General features: G+C 45.1%; 1 long non-coding RNA gene across 1 annotated transcript; it reads right to left on the bottom strand.

The window, feature by feature from the left end:
- Positions 1 to 12,688: 12,688 nt before the first annotated feature.
- On the bottom strand, positions 12,689 to 14,193 carry LOC125945302 (uncharacterized). Its single transcript, XR_007466799.1, has 3 exons — positions 14,177 to 14,193; positions 13,992 to 14,083; positions 12,689 to 12,987 (listed from the first exon to the last, which is right to left on the bottom strand). It is a non-coding gene; the product is annotated as an uncharacterized LOC125945302 (long non-coding RNA).
- Between the last annotated feature and the right edge of the window lie 9,087 nt (positions 14,194 to 23,280).

The raw sequence follows: 23,280 nt of genomic DNA, 5'->3' as shown, positions 1-23,280 counted from the left end.
AAGTACGTGAGTGATGCTGGGATCTAACTTCTGTCTTCCAGCACAACAGCCCCATGTTCTACCACTGGGCCGAAAACGCACGGATGTTTTTCTGTAGTGAGAAAGTCGCTCTTGGCAACGTCTGGAGCGCGCGTCAAGTGCCAGTTTCTCACATTCTTTCTGCGTGACAGCTAGCGCTTTTAGACGACGTGATAGACTGCACTGCTTCTGAGATCGGCCCATATATTCAGATTTCACTGCCTCTGAGATCAGTCCACATTTTTCAGATCGCACTGATTTCGGGATTTGCCCATATTTTTCAGACTGCATTGTTTCCGAGATCGGCCCACATTTTCCAGACTCTAATGCTACTGAGATCAGCCCACATTTTTCAGATCGCACTGACTTCGGGATTGGCCCACATTTTTCAGACTCATTGTTTCCGAGATTGGCCCACATTTTCCAGACTACACAGACTTTGGGACGGGCCCACATTTTCCAAACTACACAGCTTTTGATATCGGCCCAGATTTTCCAGAGCACACTGACTTCAGGATTGGCCCACATTTTCTAAATTGCACTGTTTCTGATATCGGCTCACATTTCCCAGGCCGCACTGACTTCAGGATTGGCCCACATTTTCCTAATTGCCCTGTTTATGAGAGCGGTCCACATTCTCCAGGTTGCACAAACTTCGGGATTGCCCCACTTTTTTTATGATAGATGATGACATCTCCAAATTAGGTGAAGTCCAGCTTTAATTTTATCACATTAAACAAAGAAGGACCCCTGAGTAGAGCCGTGTCATTTGTTCCTTCGTCTGTGTTTTGCAGTTTTCAGTACGGAATCCAATGGGCTAGCCAGAGCCATCACTTTATTAGTTTCGAGGTACGCGCCCTCACAATATAACGCAAATACATGGCTGAAGGAAGTGGACAAACAGTGAGAGTCACGTGACAGTTTTGCATTCTATTAATAAATCTCTGTCGTGTGATGTTTCACAGAGTCACTCTGGCATACTAGAAGCATTCGTGTGATCGTGACATAACGGTTAGAGCATTGTACTGCTGTGCTGGAGGACAGAGATTCGATCCCAAGCTCGGTCTCGCATTTCGTTTAGCAGTATAGGTGGATTTCACACACTTTGTATGTATCTAACAGAAAACTATAGCTGTGTTAAGCGAGCGTACTACAATGTGCACGTAATCACAAGTTTGTAAGATACATGAGGTATCAAAACTCCACCTTTATAAATGAAAATGGCCAAGGCCACCCGCGCAGCTGTCGCGTATCGTAGTTCAATTTGCCCAAGACCACAGAATATTTCAAATTAATGTAAGGTATTGCGACACAACGGAAACTGGTTCCATCGCCTAATGTCACTCGCAGCTGTCGCGACATCACAACCTATAGTGGGATAGTACAAGCAAGCAAGACACCTTCTACTCACTTTCCGACACTGCCAACGCCACCAAGCTCGCCACGCTGTACTGCGCGAAAGCGGCCACACGGTTTATGACCGCGCTTGTCAGCACCATCGCCAGGGCGCCCTGCGAGGCGCGAAGAGCATCGCTGAATGTCGAGCACTCACGTGCACCTGACGTCACATTGCGCTTTATGCCTAACTACCGGCGAGGGTGGTGATATGGGCTCGTTGGTCAGTCATCGTGGAATGGTACCTCGATAGCGCAGCAGAACAAGGTTATGGTCAGTCCTGGTCATCATAGAATGATATCTGGATAGCACAACAAACACTGTCCGTGTTTTGACGCGCTATCTAGATACAATTCCAGGATAACTACCAGCGTTCAATCAACGTTCGGTCTCTAACACGCCACCCTCCGTCCACGCACGCGCATAGACGCGCACACGCAAGTGACATTTGTTACGTCGATATGAATTCGATAAAGTCGGGTCGCGTCGGCTTGTCGGGCTGGAAACCAATCGTCGTGGTCGTGTAAACTCTAGCGAATCTGCGCGAGCGAGCGTTGAGGCGACTTCGGGACATGTCCTTGCGTAATCAATCCGTGTGTTCGTTCACTTTATGTGGCACCAGTACACCAGAACGAGCTCTGTTCTTCAACCACTGGCGGTGTTAAGGACTGACGCACTGAGTGTGTCCTTATATCCGTCTGAATGTTTCGAAAATTCACACTTACGGCTATCACTCTTCTCATCAAGGGCTTCATTGGCTTTTGGCACATGAAAGAAAAGAATAATATTAGGGCGGTCAACAATATCAAATTTGCACTATACGTTATACAATAAATAGGCTATTGACAACATGAGGGCCCGCGCTCGGAGCTCTGGCGTTCGAAGCCCATGTCGAGGCGCCGCCTGCCGCCGCCGCCACCTAATAGCTTACAAATACAGTCGAGCCCCTTTACAACGAACACCTCTACAACCAAATGAACTGTATAACGAAGGAACAATTCTGTCTCGGGTTATTTTATGAGCTGTGCGGCAGGCGGTGCGCGATGTTTACAACGAAGTGACGTGTATAACGAATTATTTCGATACCCCAAGCAGTTCGTTATAAAAACGTTCAACTGTAGCACCACACACCAAACAATAATGCATCGGTTCATATTAACCACCGTACCACCCTTACAGATGTGCGGGTCGGTTGCGTTTTCTTCGAAATTACGCAATGCAACTGACAAACGGCATACATAGATATCTTCACTGCATGTAACAAATATGCGCTTTCGAAAGAAATCCGGCAGACACACTTAAGACTGCTTACGTGTTGGAATGCGAACGCATTATACCGTTTGTAGACCTCCAAACGCCATGAACGCGTTCATTTATATACACTCATGACGTGGCGCCACCTCCTCCGCACTGTCTGCGCCGTCACGTGCCCAATGACGTCACGCACTAGGTCATACGCTTAGTCAGCAAGATGGCTGCGACCTGACGTGTGCAATCACGCACGCACTAGGCACACCTTCAGGAAGGCACAACTATAGAGCCGCCGTGACGTCGGGGCAGCGCGCTCGTCTCCCCCCCGAGATCCGGCTTCGATCCCCACCCAGACCGAAATGTACCAAATTCTCTTCTTAAAGCCATTAATTCACTTTGTTTACAGGAACCTCCCTGAGAAATGTGACGTCAATCTTAGCATTTTATTGCCGTGTTTTTACTCTTTGCGCCGTTGTCCATTTTTTAGTAGCATCGCTTGATCGCGCCGGATTTTCTGCCTCATGGGAAATCTAATGATTTCGCATTAATAAATCCTTTATTAAAGTAAAGCTTGCTATGGCTCATTTCCCGGGATTTGGTGCATCATTATTTGTCAGCTTCTCGCCGAGTACAGTTCTCGTCCACTAGCCTACACCTGCTATATGCTCGCTCACTCACTCACTCACTCACTCACTCACTCACTCACTCACTCACTCACTCACTCACTCACTCACTCACTCACTCACTCACTCACTCACTCACTCACTCACTCACTCACTCACTCACTCACTCACTCACTCACTCACTCACTCACTCACTCACTCAGCTCACCTTTCCGCAGGTGCACATCCCGTCATCGCAACACTGAAACGAGATAGAGCAAACGCAACGTGTAAATAAGTAGATGCGAATCCCCTATTCGTTCAGTCGCGCAATATCCATAGCACCAAAAGCCATAACAGCGGAGCAGGAGAGTACATCTGCAAAGATAATGTGAAGTTCAGTCAGCCGCTACCTGCCCCTGATACGGAAGGTTACAACGAGTGCGCAAAGTCAGTGCAACAAAAAATCCAGGAGGAGGCTTCACATCCGATACAATTCCATATTAAAGTTGATTCCCCCATTAGTTAACACAATTTACACATACATTTCAATTGGTCGGCATTAGCTAGCTAATAGTACACTCGGGTAATATTTGACAGTAGTTATTAGAGCGGTGCGACTCTATCCTGCTCGACCAATCATCGTCACCATCATCAACAGCAGCAGCCTATTTCTTTTTTTTTTTCTTTTTTTTTTTTGTCCACTCCAGGACGAATGCCTCTCCCAGCAATCTCCAATTACCCCGGTCTTGCGCTAGCTGATTCCAACTTGGGCTTGCAAATTTTCTTATTTCATCGCCCCACCTAATTTTCTGCCGTCCTCGACTGCGCCTCCATTTCCTTGGGACCCATTCTGTAACACTAATGCACCAGCATTTACCTGCCCTCCGCATTACATGGCCTGCCCAGCTACATGTCTTTCTCTTAATGTGAACTAGAATACCGGCTATCCCTGTTTACTCTCTGTCTCTTAACGGTACGCCTAACATTTTTGGTTACATCGCTTCGCGCGGTCCTTAACTTGCTCTCGAGCTTCGTTAATCTCCAAGTTTCTGCCCCACATGTTAGCCCTGCTAGAATGCGATGATTGTGCACTTTTTTTTTCAGTGGCAACGCTAAGCTCCCGGTCACAATTATCTGCCCTATACACTCTAATACATTTTTATTCTTCTGTAAATTTCCTTCACGGGATCAGGGTCCCCTGTCAGTATTTCACCTAGATAAACGGTGCTCCAGCACAGGCTTCAGAGGCTGACTGGCAATCATAAATGCGATCATGAGCACAGCCACCCGATGTTCAACTTATATTGGGCCATCGACTACCAAGTGACCCAAGTTGGCGGGAAAACAGATAGATAGATAGATAGATAGATAGATAGATAGATAGATAGATAGATAGATAGATAGATAGATAGATAGATAGATAGATAGATAGATAGATAGATAGATAGATAGATAGATAGATAGATAGATAGATAGATAGATAGATAGATAGATAGATAGATAGATAGATAGATAGATAGATAGATAGATAGATAGATAGATAGATAGATAGATAGATAGATAGATAGATAGATAGATACCGGAAAGTCCGTGTAATATCCTAGGAGTGCCAGTCGTATTAAAAAAATGTCACAGTTTCGCCCTAAGGGCGAAGCAATGAATGCGATAGCAACAGAGCAATGTCATACGAAGTAAGGTGAGTGGCTTTGGTAGCAATATGAATTGTAGTAAACATGAGCTGATTAAGTAAGCAGATGTGCTGCGGCGTAAGTAGACCGACATGAAGAGAGACTCGATGACCACGAGAAGGCGCGTGTGAAACGGTGATGTTTATGAGAAGCGCTTCCCGTGGGCAGCGCGTGCGAAGGGACACACCTGTAGCGCTGCAGATAGATAGATAGATAGATAGATAGATAGATAGATAGATAGATAGATAGATAGATAGATAGCTAGATAGATAGATAGATAGATAGATAGATAGATAGATAGATAGATACCGGAAAGTCCGTGTAATATTCTAGGAGTGCCAATCGTATTAAAAATGATTCAGGTTGTTTGGCTGTCCAAACGAAATGGCGGCGGCTGAGCAGCACGCTGGGGAACTCGACGGGAAGGTTGCCTTCGCACAAAGAAAACCGTTATGCGCATAATGTAGCCTAAGTAGCGTTTCGCATACGCACGCAAACGCAAAGTGTTCACATATACAACCATAATGTGTCCGTCTCTTAGTCTTTTCTTGTCGACGCGAGATGGCGTCAAGTTGCAGAAACATCTTCCAAATGCATTCCATTACTCGGGCTCGAAGCTGTCTTCTTCGCAGTCAACACGAACTGTCTTCGATACCACTGGCCAGAATTTAAAGACACCCTTTAACGCTTGCGGTCTTACAACAAAGTCATGCAGGCACTGCGACCTCACCCGGTCCCCGTCGGCGGCAGGCGGCGTCTGTTCGGTCACTGCTGGATCATCTAGACCGGCGTCCGCTCCGTCACCGGCGCCCTCCATCACAAGCAAGTATTACGACAGCGGGGGAGATGGCGGCGGTTGACGTTGTTTCGATGTCGTTCAGGCTGTTCCCTTCAGCTGATGATGATGTCCTTAAAATATGGCTCATACCCACCCTGGGGGATTGGCCAAGAATTGGGCACCTGTGACTTTCACATTGTGTTTCTAGAAGCTATAGTTACTGTGCAATTTAGTAATCAAAACAGATATATTAATTTTTCTAAGCCGTGCAATTTATAATAGTAATGCCATGATTTAGTACTCAAATATCAGCTTGCTTCCTTTTGCTTCGATTGGCCAAGAAACCGGCGGTTAAAGGTTAAAGAGTAGTGAGAGAAAAAAAAACCTAAACGAAAAAGTAAATCAGGGTGAGGTATAACGTTTATGATAATTAAGAAATAGATTCACCTGGCAGATGCAGAAATAAAAATAACTGTATTTATATATAAACAGCAAATCTTGTGGCTCTTATGGTGGCATTAGAATAACTTCGAACACGCAATCGGTGATTTATTGAGCTATTCAATTATCAATTTCGAGAATTAACAGCGCTTATAGAAAAAATGTTGGTCCCTTTTATGTTAAGGTTGATTTCTTTTCAATGTGGGAGATACCCACGAGGGGGATTGGCCACAAGAAATAGAAATTAAATGATTACCTATACATAAAAATATTTTTTGAGAAAGCAAGTTAGTAAACCTATTTATTGAGAAAATATAGGTAAATTTTCAAAAAGTAGTGATTGTGAGAACTTGTGACAAAATCTCAGTAGAGAGATAGAATCACCAGCAACGTATCCGGCTTGATGCTTCTATAAACTTACGGAGTGCATTGTAATTTGCACTGTTGGTACGGCCCTGTGGCTACCGCCCCTGCCGGTAGGGTCTCCATGGGCAGAGGTAGACGATGAGGATAACTTTCTAAAAAACGTTTCTAAAAAAATTCGTGCCCTTTCGGCATGCATACATCACTCTACCACCTCTTCCTTGCTGAGGATCCGTTTTAGCGGCATTCTTATCATTCCGTTGCACGCCGCTGCGATTTTCGACCAGTACCCGCCGTGGTTTCTCAGTGGCTATGGTGTTGGGCAGCTGAGCACGAGGTCGCGGGATCGAATCCCGGCCACGGCGGCCGCATTTCGATGGGGGCGAAATGCGAAAACACCCGTGTACTTAGATTTAGGTGCACGTTAAGAACCCCAGGTGGTCCAAATTTCCGGAGTTCCCCACTACGGCGTGCCTCATAATCAGATCGTGGTTTTGGCACGTAAAAACCCCATATTTTTTTTTTTCATTTTCGACCAGCCACCGCAAGCTAAGTAAGGCGAAGTGGACCAATCGGAGAAGCCGGCACCACCCTCTTCATGCAGTTATCTATTTTCACTGTGCTGGCTCGGCCCTATAGAAACCCTCTCCACTAGAGCGTGCTCCTCGCCTCTTGTCAGCCAATTAGATAAGAAAAACCGCTGAGTGTAGACAATGTTATTAGTTTTGAAAGCGAACAAAGGTGACCTCCTATAAACGAGGAGAGTGTTTGATTGGGTTGTTCAGACAGCGCTGCGGGTCACCGCCCGATGCTTGCGTCGGTGGTTACGTAAATTTGACGTCAGGAGTTTGGAATCACAACAGTTTAGAATCATTTTACATTATAGCGCCCCAATTTAGCTAAATGAAAACACAATGCAACAATCGTCCCTCACCAACTGACCCACGAACAGAAAGAATCCAGACGAACGATCACAACTAAACCTTTGGGAAAGGGTCAGGAGTGATCACACATGAAAGTTAGTGCTATCAGCATGACCCTCAAAAGAAGCGACAAAGTGTTCATTCACAGCGGCGGCTTGAGGAGGTCGTGTGACCGATTGCAACTGGCGACCAAAAAGCGAATTGAATTGAATTTTGGGGTTTTACGTGCCGAAACTACGATTTGGTTATGACACACGCCGTAGTGGGGTACTCCGGATTAATTTTGAACACCGGGGGATCTTTAATGTGACCCCAATACACGGGACACGGGCGTTCTTGCATTTCGCACCCATCGAAATGCGGCCGCCGCGACAGGGATTCGATCCCGCGACCTCGTGCTTCGCACCGTAGCCGCTAAGCCACCGCGGCGGGCGACCAAAAAGCGACTCAAGGCGACCAATGTTCACACCAGCATGTGCGACCGGCCCACCGCCGTACCAAAATGTCTCGCGATTGATGTCGTTCACTTCTGCTCGCCACGTAAAATAAGCCGTCCGCGTATACAAACGTCCTGTTCCTGCGCACCTTCTGAAGCTTCGTGACTGCTGTCGCGTGACTGAAAATTCGAGCATTGAGCAACTGATCTAAATCAGTCGCTTTTCGAAAGAAGCAACCGATTTCCGACCATTTTCGACCGGTCGCTTTACGACCAACTTGGCAGTAGCGCCACTTCCTCAAGTGGCCAGTCCGAATGAGCCAAAAGTGCCACATGACGAGGTCACGGTTAATTTCTCTCTAAAAAAGTGAAGCGACAACTGCCAAAAACAAAGACAATGTTCAGTGCATTCTTGGTGCAAGACGCCTGATGCACCATGGATATCTGCAGCAATAAACGAAAACCTATACACCGACGTGATAAAACGTTTGCGCCAACCGATGCGGTGGCACCATCCTGATGTAGTATCGTCATCTGGAACATGGTATTTGTCGCACGGGTACCCGCCGTGCTGGCGTTGTGACTTTGGCGTTGCCCTGCCAAGCCCAAGTTCAACGAAGTAAATCCCTGCCCCGGAAGCTGCATTTCGCACCCTCGAAATGCAAAAACGTCAATGCAACGCGTATTGAGTGCACGTTCAAGAACCCCAGGTGGTCAAATGTCCGTCGATCAATCACGTCTCGAAGTCAACGGTTGTCGCATTCAAACGAGCGATGGTGTCCGTTCATTCAGCCTTTGAGGATCAAAGTGGGAGCTGAAAGGGTTGACCTTCGACTTGGCTGCAGTCGACTGGCGGCGATCGTGTCACTGATTAGTTCGCATATACAGATTAGTTCGCTCTGCCGATGGGCAGATACAGGATATCAACCAGTGGTAGAAAGACGTGCGAACAGCTAGCACACTCGACCAACTCTAAGAGCGTCACTCTGACGGTGGAACACCCCGTGGTAGACCCACATTTATTACACTTATGAGACTGCCGCAGGAGCCTCACAAAACGCTGGAATAATCAAAGACTCAATAGAAAACTCAGAGGTAATTGCACAACAAGCAAATGCGCAAAAATTAGAAACAGAACATTAAACGCAGCTCAGTGATTCCCTAAGGGTAACTCTCGCCGCAAAGAAAACCTGGAACATACTTAGAAGTATATTAGACCCAGGCGCAACAAAATCGGAGTCGTCACGCGCCCTTGAGACCATAGTGCGAGAATTCAAGGGCACGGACGGCGAGCTAACAGCAAAACTCAAATAAAGAGACATTGTTCAACCAATTAATCAGTCATACTCGAAAGCATACGATGGGCGCTCGAACGAAATTAGGGTCGCCCGTGTAACAGAAGCAGAGCTTTTCGCAGCAACCCAGCTAGCTGAGAAAAATACAGCGCCTGGGCAGGATCGCTTAACGAATGCAATGCTTTGGAATTTAAATTATGAACAAACTAAGAAACAAACTGAGTAATTTAACAGAGGTATGGCCAACCGAGAAAGTTCCCGAACAATGGAAAGAGGCTGAAATCATTTCACTGCCTAAACCCGGCAAGGTTCGCAACATACAAAACCTCAGGCCCATCTCACTCACGTCCTGCCGGGGAAAATGTTTTGAACGAGTCATCCGCACAAGACTTACAAACTATATAGAAGACCACAATCTGCTGTCAAACTATATGTATGGCTTCATTCCACCCTTATCGACACAAGATTCGTTCCTAAAACTGATGGAAGAGGTGTTGAGCGACATTCCAACCGGAAGTTAACGTCTACAAGCGGTCCCTGACCTCAAAACCTCATTCAATACAATCGCACACAAACTGGTATTGCAACAACTTAAGAAAACCAGGGGCGGTGAAAAGACTTATAATTACATCAAATCCTTCTTGAGGCATACAACTGCCACTATCGGGCTAGGATAAACCCGATCCGACTCCTTCAATATGCCAAATAGGGGCAACACACAAGATGTCATCCTCTCACCCCTGTTATTCAACTTGGGGATCAATAACCGAGACCGTCGGCTTGAAAAATGTCCATATCTGAATTTTGCACTTTATGCCGATGACATTACTCTTTGGGCGACAAAAGGTTCAAGTAGAGCAAAAGGATAAATTCTTCAAGAAGCAATAAACATGCTAATTTTGCTACTGACATCGGAATGAAATGTCCATCTGAAAAAACAATGTATTACTGTGCACGGAAAATATTGCAACAAATCTCAAAAAGCTGAACTGAAGCTTGGAGATTCTACGCTTAAGGAATTTTAAAAAGTGAGGATTTTGGAGTTGCGGATACAACACAACACAAGAGCAAACGACACCCTAAAAACTCTAAAGACTTCGGTAAAACAAATCACCAGAATGATAGGAATAATTACACGGAACGGGAGAGGCCTAAGCGAATCAGATGCAATAAAAGTAGTTCCAAACTTTTGCAATAAGCAGAATAGCATACAGCCTCCCTTATCAAGAGCTTAACCGCAAAGAGACAGAGCAGGCAGACATCCTAAAACGCACGGCGCACAGTCTAAGGCCAACCTGGGTCTACCACTGGGCACCTCTACGGAGATGCTCGAGGCTCTCGGGGTGTACAATACCTTTGAAGAAGACAAAGCAATGATAATGGTCCCACAACGAGAACGCATAAATATGTCACGAGAAGGCAGGGGGGTCCTAGAAGTGCTGGGATAGCCGATCTAACCAACAATACTGCAACAGTGAACAAGTAAGCATACCAAGGGAGACGCGAGGAAACCTTAAAATCTCCCCCATCCCCCAAAAAATGAACCCAAAATTTAATGAAGCCAGGCGTTAAAGCCAGAGCCTAACAATTATAAAAACGATTCGGCAGTCATCCCGAGACAATGTACGCAGACGCAGCACAGGACATTAGAGGACAGGTTATCGCGGCTGTTCCGGGACCCTCCAGAAACCCAAGACCCATGAAAACAGCTACGGTCCGCACGACCTGCACCAGCACAGCGGAAGCGGTTGCAGTAGTCTTGGCGATAGAGAAACGGGAGGGAGGAGAGAGGCCCGCGTACACGTCCTCACGGACTCCCAAGCGGCCTGCCGGCTCTTCCTCCACGGAAATTCCACAGGATCGCCCTTAATATCTTCGGCGATCGACTAAGACAAGAACGTTACATTGTATGGTGTCTGGGCCATGTTGGTGTCACTCGCAACACAGGGGCACACGCTCTTGCTCTCGAGACTTCAATCCCAGCAAGGAAACACATCGAAAACAACAAGCAAATACTAGCGTGCGATGTCTTAGAACATCAATGTCGGTCACGTCAAGAACTCGCCGCACCAAATACACAATTAGCAGCGGAGGAGGTTCGGCTATACAGAAAAATCCAGACAAACACCTATCCACGTATGGGGAGGTGGCATGCCATCTGGCCAACCAGAAATGACAATGGATGCCCCTGGTGTCGTGGGAGGCCATCCATGCCCCGTGTGAAATGGCAGTGCAAATCACGGCCCCAAAGTTTAAATTCACCCGAATTAGCGCAAAATTCTTTTAGGGAGCCTTGGGCAGCCATCCTCACCCGGACTGGCCTGGACACTCAATTGAGCCTCCTCGACCAGGCCCGGCGCGTGGTGGTGGCCACTACAGTCCTGGACTGAGGACCCACCCTCCGGCCCCCTTACTTAACCCTATTTTTCCTAAGTAAGGTTCTTTCTCTCTGTGTTTGTGTGTCAGCGATTAAGTGGCACACAAAGACATCAGAACAAATATTTTGAACATGGCAAATTAGTTCTAAGAAATTTCGCCAGCGGAGAACGTTTTATGAAAGGGCAGTGTTGCCATCTGCTCAAGAGCCGCACAAAGCTACGAAGTATCCATACACGATTCTCAAAAAAAAAAAAGATTTCAAATTAGAGAAATTTCTCCAGACTCGAGGATCAAACCAACCTGGTACCAACCCATTTTCAGGGCAGTCGCTCTACCATCTCAGCAAAACAAGATGGTACAGCGGGCGCGAATTAATCGACCACTCGAAGCACAGGGACCCTTTAGCTTCGTGCTGTAGTCATTGGTGAATAACAAGGCTTCCCATTCATCAATCTCCCTCCACGTTGCGCACATTCATAGAATTATGTTTTCATATTTTGTAGCCTTGCGCTTCCAATTGAGGATTAATTCGGCCTCGCACTGCAATCTGCTAGCCTCCTCGTTAGCTCAGATGGTAGAGCGACCGCCCCAAAAAGTAGATAGTGCTGTGTTTCATCGCATAAGCAGAACAACTTATACTTTTTAACAGCGAAATTAGATTTTCCGGAAAGCCTCTTGGGTTTTCTTCGTAACTTCGAGCCACACCTGGGTAGACGGCAAGTATTTTTCAATAGTGGTTTAAGTATTTTTGAGATTAGCCTATTAATCGGTCGAGCGAAACCACCAACAGTCAGCGTGTTCAGACAATGATATAACAGTCTATTGACAAGTATAATGATTAACTTGCATCATAAGACGGTGGTCATCAATCAATAAACTCAATTTTCGAGTAACTGATAAGGAAGACACCTCTTCGCCACACGGTCTATTCGTCTACTGACTGGTAGATTAACTCGGCGATCGAGTGAACATTTAATTCACTGACTCGTTGGATAACACTTTCATTGGCACAATCCATCATCATTCACCGTCTAAAGCAGAAATCATTTGATGAATTCGCTGTATAATTCCCAAGGTGAATCATAAGTGTATTATCGGTGTTATATCTTCGGGTGTCGTTTTCTTGGTCGTCTGTGTTTTGGCTATCTTGGCTGTTATTTCTTCGGTTGTCATTTTCTTTGTCGTCTGTGTTTTGACGTTCTTGGGTGTTATTTCTTCGGTTCTCATTTCCGTGGAAGTCTGCGCTGCGGTTATCAGCGAAGTCTGCGCGGTGGTCGGTTCCTTTCTCGGCGTTGTCATCGGCGCAACTTCATACGTCGGTTGTGGAACGACCAACACCTGATCGTTGTCCTCCTGATTGCCAAAGTGGATGGTCACCTCTCCGGGCTCTCGTATTGTGATGTCACCGGCGGAGCCTGAAAGTAAACAACAGTTAGCCAGTCTCACTTGCCAGTATTACAGATCGCAGTCAGTAATTACAGCCAATAACCATGCCATAGCCATAACCGCAGCAAACCATGGCCACCGAAGCAAAACTGAGGTCGCACAAATGTGTTCAGAGGATATTTTCTGGCACATAATTCACCATTTGGGTCAGGAAACGCTGCACCTGCCACATCATGCGAACGTGCTTTGAGGTTACCAAATAAGCCCACTTCTACCTTGTCTAGTTGCGGAAGTGCACCAAAACCATGGTGTGTTTTCGCAACTAGGCAACTTGATACTCCGAGAAGGAATGCCGGTAATGTCGACCAGCCTTCAAGGTGACTACTAAAAGCTATTCACTCATGTAAAAAAATTGAACTTCTGGTTTCAACCCCCCCCCCCCCCTCCACGCCTACTTATTATAGACCGCAGCAAATAAAGGACCTGGAAACATAGGAGATCGTTAATAAAAGTCTATAGCTGCCAGATAGATAAACACTAATTTTTTGTAAAACAACCTTTCATATTGTCAGCACTAAATGAAGCTTCGTATATCAAGTACGACTGCTGGGGAAAAGATCTTGGCGGCCATATTAGCCTACTAGTATGATATAACTTGTCGCACATTACTTGACGCAAAAATTGCCGCTGATTCTCGTTTATCGCGCAATCACATGGCTCAGTTACATATACAAGCAGAGACAATGACGGCATCGTTTCCAGCTGATTGCATAAATTGTGACTGAGAAAAAAAGGGGGCGAGGTTGCCCGTTACTGTTGCACTCGATGCGATGTTACACTGATTTATTCTGCAGCTTTCAGTTTCAACTGCCAACCGTACATTAACTATAGAATACACATTTTCTAATAGGAAGTCAGTGTGACATTTTATACGTTGGGACCTACATCTACATTAAGTTAATCTACGCATTTCTTGTAACAAAATAATACGTGGATAAACTTGAACTAAGAAACAACTCATGAGTGTGCTTACTGTTCCATAGCACCTCGAAGATCACTAGCAGGCTGATGACTATGCAGATCAGCGATAAGATCACCACCACCACAGTCATCCAACAGCTTTCTCTGCACGAAAGGAGTGATACGATGCTTATGAAATAGTGTTTTTTTTCGTATATGAACTGAAGCTTCAAGACAATTTTACGTCCATAGCAATACCTGGGCTATTGCACAAGTCGTATTGAAGGTGGTACCACCTGCAATACGACTCTTCCGAAGATCAACCTATTATCGAGAAATTAACCAATATAGAGTTTTCCGAGAGTACTTTAAAAGGCTCAGCTAGTTCAGTGTTTTTGAATTCAATTGAATTGACTTTATTCCGTAACAAGAAAAAGTTGCGATAAAAGCTGTAAGAACAGCCCCTGACCCCCCTAGCACACGGGGAAGCATAAAAGCGTGCGGCTAAGGAAGTACAACCTACTAAGGAAACACTTACAAAAGATATAAAACGTCACTTGAAAAGGTGATTACGAAGCAGTCATAAAGAAAAAGGAAATCAGTCGTATCACATCATTATATACAAACATTAGACGCAATTGTTTTGGTGATGTACTAGATATGTCAATGTTATTTTCTTTTATTATGTGGTTTAGAAGTGCAGGCAATTGAAATTTTAACATTTGATTTCCGTAATTAGTTCTACATTTCGCGACATACCACTACTTCAGGATGGCGTACATTATAAGCAAGAATGTTTTTCTCTAGCCTTGCTAGGCTTGTCATGGCATCATTATTTTTCAGCAAACCGAGTTTATATAAACGGCATAGCTTGTAATCATACCTTGATGGAACCTGAATGATGCGGTGCTTCTTAAACAAATCTGCAGTGTGGTAGCGATATGGGACTTTACAGGCTAGGCGTAAAGCACTTTTTTGCAGGACGGTAAGTTGGCTAATGTTTGCAGCTGTTGTTGTTGACCATACAAGAAACGCGTAATTTAACAGAGACAAAAATAAAGATTTATATATGAGTATGTTAACAGAGGTAGGAAAATAGTAGCAGTGGCGGCGCATAATGCCTGTTGTCCTAGATAGTTTATTAATAATGTAGTTCACGTGATCATCCCATGTCATGTTTTGTGAAATATACACGCCCAGTGATTTGAAGCTTTTTACCACTTCAATTTTAGAGTTGTTTAACGAAATGGTGGGTAACTGGACATATGCGTGGCGGGGGTGAAATAAAACAGCCTTCGTTTTATTAATGTTTAGTTTTAGGGAGTTCATTTGGGTCCATGCATTAATTTCACACAGTGCGCTATTCACTCGACTACCCAAATCGGCACATGATTTGCCCGAAAAGAATAAACTCGTGTCATCAGCATAGATTATATAATGGCCTGTTTCATCAATGTGGACAATCTCATTAATATAAGGTATGAACAGAAACGGTCCCAGGATGCTTCCCTAAGGGACGCCTGTTTTAATGTATTCTATTGAGGAATGATTTCCTTCAATGGCAACAAATTGAGTACAGTAGAATAAATACGACTTGATTAGATGTGCGCGACGCCTCTTATGCCATAGTGATCCATTTTTTGAAGCAGAATATCATGATTAATGAGGCCGAAGGCTTTTGAAAAGTCTAAATAAAAAGCCCAAGCACCATATTTCTGCACTCGAAATTTTCTAGAATGAATGCCGTTAGGGCCAGTAGTGCGAGCTCTGTAGACTTGTTTCTGCGAAAGCCATACAGTGCAGAGCTTATCAAGTTGAAACGGTCAGTGAAAGAGGTCAGGCGTCACAAAATTATTTTCTCCAAACCTTTGGAAAATACAGGCAGAACTGATATAGGACGGTAGTTGGACATATCGTTTCTATTGCCCTTTTTATATACAACTGTAACTTTAGCTATCTGCATATTTCGAGGGAAAATTCCCGTAGACAAACACATATTAAATATGTAGGTAAGGCATGGTGCTAGTATATCAATGACATATTTTGCAGGTTTTATTTGAATATTGTACGCGTTAGTGGCTTTTCTATTGCTGAGGGTTAGAAATGTAGCTACAAGCTCATCATCTGAAACTGGCTCGAAAAATATGGTTTGGTTAGTTCGGTCATTCATATATCTTAGGTCAGCGCTGCTGGTGGTAGAGTCACCAACTGATAGGAAGAAGTCGTTAAATGCATTAGCTAGCTCAGAGCGTTGAACTTCTATTCCGTCTTCTACAATTTTAGTTACTGCCTCAGATGCACTACCAATTACAGAGTTTAGTGCCTTCCAAACATTTCCTGTGCATCCTTGTGTCGAGTTGAACAGGTTAGAATAATATTGCTTTTTTTGCATCCCGAAGGTGTTTAGTAACAAAATTTCTGTATTTCCTGAAAGCTTTGAGTTTGTCTCTATTGACTTTAACACTTACGTTGCTACCTAAAGACTACCGTGGGGCTCACTAAATCGCCCTTAAAACACCAATACCTTAGCAGTAAAAGTTGTATCTCTACATTTATTTTCTATTAGGCATGTGGTTAACATATGTAGATTGTTTCAACATGATTGTTTGAATAGGACGCGCACATTTATTGGGCTGCTTTGAAAATAGGCAGCCATCTTTTTCTCCGCCACTTGCTACATCTGACAGAATGAAAAGCCTTGAAGTAAAATTCCTTGGTGGCGAACCTGTCGTATTTTTTTTATTTGTGATTTTCATTTCTCTATAATTTTGCAGGCTACCGAACGCCACAAAAACGGGGATTCTCAATTTACTTCATCTTCGGAAAGTTTGCAAGAATTGTAACGCTTCCTATGTTACATATCCAAAAATTTTATTCATCTCTATTTCATGTTAGATCTATAAAAAATTGAGAGTTTTGGTAGTATATTGACAATAGTTTGTGTTAACCCCGTAGATCACATTAGGTGACTTATGACATTAAAGACTGTACTTACGACCAATCACGCTTGATTTCTGCAGTAAAGCGAAAGAACATAGTAGTCAGTATCAGTAAAAATTCTCTAGTCCTAAAAAAGTCATCTTAGAACAAACCTATTTGGGCACATTAGGACGACCATATCTGTACGTGTAAATTATTAACCTGGCACTGACCGACGCTGTGAAGGGAAGACCAAACTGACCTCAAGTTCAACTGAGCATGGCGTGAATGCAGCTCAAAGCATGGAAGTGTAGGAAGATAGGTGGCTGGTTAACGGAAACGCACAAACACAAGCGCTGACAACCAACTCGCACTTCGCTGCTTTGCGCTGCATTCATGCCATTAATTAAAACCAACTCGTTAAAATCGCTACAACAGAGTACTGCGTCTTCCGCTGAAAATCAGCGCGTAGAAAATTACCCGGTCGCTAGGATGAGCGATGTGGCGCTGCAGTCGGTATGGAAAGCTTGAGCGTCAAGAGCCGCTATTGTCACGTAGTAGTGACGGTGAAGAAAACAGTCGCAAAACTGGGAATGACGAAACAGGACTTTTCATTGGGCGAACCTGCGCCCACAAAACAAGTTACACTCGAAGCACAACGATAGCAGCGAACACAGTCGGCGATCGTCGAAATCTCATCGGCGGGTCAAGCGCGTCGGCTATTATACGTGAGTCACCGAAGGTTCCAGAGTAATCGCTGGTGCTCACGCGTCTTCCAAAAAGTACTACACAATTCGCGTCGCGCATACATGCAATCAGATTACACAAGGTTCTGCCACAACAGACATAGATAACATTCAAAAATCTTCCAACATATATATGTAGACGCATTCTGCGCAGAGCGATAACATTTGTTAGACGGTGAAACGCGGTCACCCGAAAAAGATAAACAAATACATGTGCCAATATGGTCTTCGCGATGCGTACCTGTTCGGTTTCTCTCTGTGGTGTACGCCACGAACGACGCCGGTGCAGCTCGGGCGTACGGTGCTAACGGCGCTGGTGCAGTTCCCGTGTACGGCGCCGGTGCGGCTGGGGCTGCGGTGTACGGCGCCGGTGCAGCTGGGGTGTACGGCGCTAACGGCGCCTGTGTGAACGGCACAGGCTCGAACCGCGACGGCCCGCCGCCAGCCCTCGGGCTGAGAGACTGTCGGTAGCTGCGGCGATCATACTGAGCAGCTCCAACAAAGTTTGTCGGCCCGCCGCCAATCCTCGGGCTGAGGGACTGCCTGTAGCTCCGCCGATCATACTCAGCAGCTCCAACAAAGGCTGGCGGCGCGCCGCCAATCTTGGGGCTGAGCGACTGTCGGTAGCTGCGCTGATAATTCTCTGGAGCTCGAACCGCCATGATAAGGTACGCCACGTGGTGGAGCGAAACTCAGAAAACCTGAAAGGCAGAGTACCAGCCGTACCACCTGCACCGCAGCACGACGTTAACGGCAAATCAGAGGACAATAAAATTCACTTTCTACTCCTTGTCAGCGAAATTTTAGGTTCGGTTAGGTTAGGCTAGGTTAGGCTAGGTTAGGCTAGGTTAGGCTAGGTTAGGATAGGCTTCATTAGGTTAGGTTGGGCTTCTGACGACTGGATCCAACAGTCCCACCGTACAGCAGGACGGAACAAAGAATAAAAAAACTGTGTCGAATTTACTTCCATGACTTCGACATGTACCCTTGATAACGTATGCAAAACGAAGTGGCACTTACGGAGGTGACTTGCGATTACCTGTTTTGCGGCTGAGCTCGATGATGGGAAAACCGTTCCGCGGCTATGCTTCTGCTTCTTCTTCTAGCTCTTACGATTCTTCCTTCCTTCTTCTTCCTCCCACCTTTTATTTTCTTGCTTGGTATTTATTGCAACGAGTAAGGAGACATCGTGTGCGAGCTTTGCTCAGGCAAAAGTCGATACATCGCACTCGAACGTCTTAAAAAAACGAAAAGCACGTTTTGTATGAGAGTACCAACATATGTCAAAAACGGTCATATTGGCCCCTATCGTGTGTTAGCGAATTCCGCAAAACTTGGTCTGGCAACATACGTATCGGCATCGTCAGGAAGAAGATATCGTCCTCAGCACATGGACGATTTACGTTCGTTCTTTTTTATTGCGATGGCAATTATACGGATACAACAGGTTCATTTTTGCCGTCGTCGTCGCCGTGATGTTCCTTGTAAAGTCCAAGGACGATAACGCCGCCGGCGCGCGCCGTATGCTGTACGTGCGCGTGAGAGCGTGCGAGGGTGGGTCGACGATCGCCGCTCAATCTCGCGCACCCAAGGGAGGAAAGCGGGGAGGAAGCGCGCCGTCTTCCGTCTCTCGCATAGCACCGGGGGAAGGGAGGGAGGGGCGGCGTTGTACTTGGAGCACGTGCGGCAGCGCGGGCTTCATCTTGAAAGCGACCTACTTTGGGGACACACTTTAGGTGGGCCAACGGCTCGTAGCTTTGCGTGCGCTGTGTTCTCGCCGCTCAGTTCGCGCTGAAGCGATAGACAGCACGAAGGTCACTTCGCTCGCTCCGGGAGCCGCGCTTACTCACGCCAACGCATTGACAGCGAGTGTCCACGGTCATCGAGTGTGATGTGTTCATGTTTGCCTGTGCGCGCTGATACCATGCTTGTTAATTTAGCTAGTCGAATGCTTACAAATTTATACGGCCGATAAATCTACTATCATTACTTTGCATGGATGTCTGCTAATTTTCTATCGCAAGCGATGCTTCGGCTTTCGGGTGAAACTGCGACTTTTTTTTACATGTTTCATCAATACGTAAGTTTCTTTTTTTCTTTTTTTCATCAGACATGTGTGGAAATTGACGTCAACGCGCAGTTGCTTACGATTGGCACGTACCGACGATTGGTGATTGATGATGACGAACGTTATAAAGGACTCGCTATGATGGTGATCCTCAGCAACTATAGCACGTGTGACAAAGGGGAACATAAAAGCAAGAACTTCGAAGAAAAATAAAATACAAGAAAGAGGCTCAAGAAAAGTGAAAATATTATGTAACTGAGATTTCAGTGAAACCAATCTAACCAAGGAAATGTTCAAGAATGTCAAATAAAGGAGCACTCCATTAAAGAAGTCGAAGCATATATAAATTTAGGGGAGATTGACCATTAATAAAAAAGAAAGAAAAACCGAGGGTTATAAAACTGTACCGGCAGCAAACACTTTGTTTAACGTAGAAAATTAAATGCACGACGACAAATTCTCTGGCTTTATCACTGAAGGAAAAGCTGAAGAGATAGTAAAAGAAAAGGATACTTGAGCCTAGTCCATACTCGCGGAGCAGTGGTTCGACGATTGGTTTGAACCAAGTAGGCTTTGAACACCACCGGCAATATAAATAGAAGTGGTGGTTAGGAGGCCATCCACGGAAGAATGTTATTTTAAATATACTCTTATTTCTTTACCATACATAAAATTTAGCTCTGATACCCATTGGAAAAATAAAATTGGTGTATTTCACGAATGTTTGTGCATCGTTGATACGCAAAGGTTTCGTTTTTTTATGTTCATTGAAATGACTTCCTCCTTTTTTTCCCGTCTATGTAGCTCAACGTTGCTGCAGGTTCTACCTCCCTATTGAGATTTTTCTCACGTGTTCCTTCAATCACCATTTTTTTACGTTTGTTATATTTTCTCATCACATAGGCTCAATTATCTTGCTTTTTTAAAATATTTCATTTCATTCAATTTGTCGAATTGTAGAATATTCTAGAACGTATTCTAGAACGTTTCCCTACTCTCAGCACTCCAACTCGACTCGAGGAAGGAGATGACAGTGCCACCCTTCGACAGAAGTGTCCACTGCTCTTCACTGACGTTTCACGACAATTTTTTAGAAGACTAGTGTCTTTTTTACTCAAGGGCGGCGCTGTGCTCAGTTGGGTTGAGTAGAGGAAAAGCTTCGAGTGCGGTACCGTGTTAGAATACGGGGGATCACCATTAATCTGTGATTTTTGTTTATCACGTCGCAATGTCAGTTATAGCACAAATGCTTTATGAATATCGCACCTGGTCCTTTTGGCTGACATCAGTTTTAGTATCTGTTATTATGAGTACGTTCTTGTCGTACCTTTTCTCTCTATTTAAGATTTTAAAGGAAAAATGCAGGTCTCTGTACAACGCTCAGATATACTGAGGCATATGAAAAATCTCGGGTATACTTAAGCTCCGGTGAAGCAAGAATAAACGGAGAAAAATTTTATTGAAGACTTTTCTTTGCTGACTTCACACGAGTTTAGCATTTCTGGGATTTGGCTATCTTGTAGCCACTGCCAGAAAAAGAAGAAAGGCGCGACCAAGCGTCGGCGCAAAAGAAGACAAGGTCGGCGTGACTGCGCGTCAGACACGACACAAATAATATAAAAATGAGTGAACAATCAACACGAAAAGGAGACATAATAGCGAGATATAATCAATATTTAATCATCGAATCATTGGAACTACCACGCACGTCGACCTTGCCTTCTTTACAGCGTCGGCACTTGGTTGACCTCTTATTTTTTGTATCGCGTTCTCAGAGTTCAGCTGAATTGCATGTGCTTATAAAATCATTTTGCATTTCAATAAGTCGAACGCCTGTTCCGTTGCTTCTTTCATTTTTCTCCGTGTCTTTTTTGCGATCGTGTATCACGAGATGTCACGACACATCCACCTCCTGGGTGCCGAAACCGAAACTGGGTCGTAGAAACAAGCATCATAGTAAATTATTCCCGTCGCTGGAACACTTGCCATTATTTTTTTTTCTCTAGAATTTAGACCGTTCGAAACTTCCCGCAACGTAAAAAAGATCAATATATCAAGCCGGAAATGCCTAGTTAGTACTCCTTTAAAGTTGCGATACCTTCCAGAGTCGCGCTTCTAGGAATTATTACATGGCGATCATGGCTGAACACTCGTCCGCATGGTGGGGCGGATAGCAAAGCTGTTTCTGCAGTTCGCACGCCCTAGACTAGTTCGCGTGGCACCGGCGAGTGTAAACAAATGAAGGTAAATTCTAAGGTTTTACCAGCTAAAACGACGGTCTCATTACAACGCACGCCGTAGTGGGAGACTGCGGGTTAATTTTGACCACATGGTATTCTTTAACGTGCACCCAAGGCACGGGCGTTGTCGCCTTTCGCCCCCATCGAAACGCGGCCGCCATGGTCCGCGACACGATCCGGCGACCTCGTGATTTACTGTGCAAACGCCACAGCCGCTAAGCCCCCACGGTGGGCACAGGTAGAGTGACCTAGAATGTTCTAGTACACTCTATAGTACAGGCGAGTGTAGCTATGTTTCAAAATAAATTTGTCCAGCTTCGGGGATCCAACCGGCACCAACTCATCTTCAGGGCGGTCGCTCTACCATCTCAGCTAACCAAGATGCTACCTGATTTCAGAGCGGGCGCGAATTAATAGACCACTCGAAGCGCAGGGACCCTTTAGCTTCGTGCTGTAGTCTTTGGTGAATGACAATGCTTCCCATTCACCAAACTTCCTCCACGTTGCGCACATTCGTAATAGTTATTTCTCATTTTCTGCAGCCTTGCGCTTCCAATTGCGGATTAATTTGGCCTCGCGCCGCAATTTCCTAGCCTCATCGTTAACTCAGATGGTAAAGCGACCGCCCCGAAAAGCAGACGATTCGATCGCCAAACCAGGCCAACTTTTTTTTTTTACTGCGAAATTAATTTTCCGGAAAACTTGTCGGGTTTTCTTTGTAGCTTCGAGACACACCTGGGTAGATAACAATTATTTCTTTTCAGTAGTGATTTGAGTATTTTTCAAGTTAGCCTTATAATCTGACGAGCGAAAGCACCAACAGTCAGCGAGTTCAGACAGTGATGTAATAGTGTATCGACTATATACTATACTCATTACCTTGCATCCGGAGTCCGTGGTCAATTTACCACTTCATTTTCATTGCTCAATCCATGAATAAATTCGCTTTTCGAGTGACTGCGGGTGTGCGGGGGCAAGACACCTCTTGGCCACAAGGCCTATTTGTCTACTGACTCATAGATTAACGGAGCGAAGTGAGTGGCCCTTTAATTCGCTGACTCGTTGGATAAAATTTTCATATGCACATTCCTTCATCATTCACTGTCTAATGCAGAAACCATTCGAGGAATTCGCTGCATAATTCCCTAGGGGAATCATCAATTAGCTGTCGGTAATATTACTCCGATTGTCATTTGTCTGGTCGTCTGTGCTTTGACGCTTTTCCGCCGTGTTATTTCTCCGGTTGTCATTTTCGTGGTCGTCTGTGTTTCGGCGTTCTTGGCTGTTATTTCTTCGGTTGTCATTTTCTTCGTCGTCTGTGCTTTGACGCTTTTCGATGTCATTTCTGCGGTTCTCATTTCCGTGGTAGTCTGCGCTGTGGTTATCAGC

This window comes from Dermacentor silvarum, chromosome 5 (assembly GCF_013339745.2).
Source record: "Dermacentor silvarum isolate Dsil-2018 chromosome 5, BIME_Dsil_1.4, whole genome shotgun sequence".
NCBI classification, from domain to species: Eukaryota; Metazoa; Arthropoda; class Arachnida; order Ixodida; family Ixodidae; genus Dermacentor; species Dermacentor silvarum.
The sequence above is the reverse complement of the archived record's forward strand: the minus strand, read 5'-3'. Positions and strand labels throughout refer to the sequence as shown.